Source organism: Myotis davidii, unplaced genomic scaffold (assembly GCF_000327345.1).
Source record: "Myotis davidii unplaced genomic scaffold, ASM32734v1 scaffold207, whole genome shotgun sequence".
Taxonomy (NCBI): Eukaryota; Metazoa; Chordata; class Mammalia; order Chiroptera; family Vespertilionidae; genus Myotis; species Myotis davidii.
Genome location: NW_006298349.1, coordinates 53,620 through 54,967, shown reverse-complemented (window position 1 = coordinate 54,967; position 1,348 = coordinate 53,620). Strand labels below are relative to the sequence as shown.

At 47.8% G+C, this 1,348-nt stretch overlaps 1 protein-coding gene across 1 annotated transcript in view; it reads left to right on the top strand.

The window, feature by feature from the left end:
* Positions 1-1,348, top strand: part of LOC102765065 (ATP-sensitive inward rectifier potassium channel 12-like) — an 18,224-nt gene that overhangs the window by 3,612 nt on the left and 13,264 nt on the right. The window lies entirely within an intron of this gene.

Below are 1,348 nucleotides of genomic sequence, written 5' to 3'. Positions count from 1 at the left end.
CCGCTGGCGGGGTGGGGGTGGGTGGGTGGGTGGTGAGGAGGGAGAGGGGACAGGTCTTGAATTTGGAGCAAGGACTCTCTGGCCCCTGGGCCCCCCTCTTTCTCTCCCATTACCCTGTGAGGGACACTTCCTCTGCTCATAGTCCCCGCTCCAGGTGACCTGGGGCAAGTGGCACCCTCTCAGCCTCAGTGTCTCCCTCTGCTCAGTAGGGAGACTCATCTCTCCTGCAGGGCGGGGCCACGAAAGTTGGAATAAATAAAGCCAGGAGCTGAGCTCCCAGGGTCGGGCACAGTGTGGGCCCACTTGGGTGGGGGGTAAGGTTATTTATCTAACCCAACCACCTCATTCATCCATCCATTCATTCACCTAAAAATATATTTACCTACTCACCTATTCATATTTGCCTACTCATCCACCATTATCAACTTACCTATCTATCCACCCACCCACTTATTTATCCATTCACACACTCACATACCCATCCATAATTTATCCATCCATGTACCCATTCATCCATCTACCCATCCATTCACTTATCCATCCACACACCCACAAGCCCACCCATAATCCATCCATCCATTATCTACCCATCCATTTATAATTCATCCATCCATTATCCATCCATCTTCATCCATCATCCATCCAGCCATCCATTCATCCATCCATCCTTCCATTCATTTACCTATCCACATACCCACCTAGCCATCCATAATTCATCCATCTCTAATCACCCATCCATCCATTTATACACCCACCTACCCATTTATAATCCACTCCCTCATCGACCCATCATCCATCCATCTAATCCATCCATCCATTCACCCAACTATTCATCCACTTACCCTCTCATTTATCCATTTACACATGTAGTGATCCATCATCCATCCATTCATAATGCATCCATCCACTCATCACCCATCTAGCTACCCATTCAAAATCCATCCAGCCATTCAGCCATCTGTCTATTCATCCATCCATCAATACATACATACATACATACATACATAATATATCCATCCATCTATTGATAGGTCAGCCCTGTGATTGACTTTGGGAAGACCCTTCAGGTGGTGGCTAGGAGCGCAGGCTAGGGACGTGAGTTCCTCTGTGACTTTAGGAGTGTTCCCACATTAACTACCCCTCAAGTATGGGAACAGCAATAGTGTCCACCTTGTGGGGTTGTTGTGAGGATGACATGAATTGATGTCTGCAAATCACCTACCACAGTGTTGGATGCCATAGACGCTCAACAGTTATTGGCTGTCATTGTGGTGGAACCTGTTCTGTTCTGCCTTCTCTGGTTCTGACAGTTTGTCATGGACAGGCTGACCTTCTGGGAAGGTGTGGG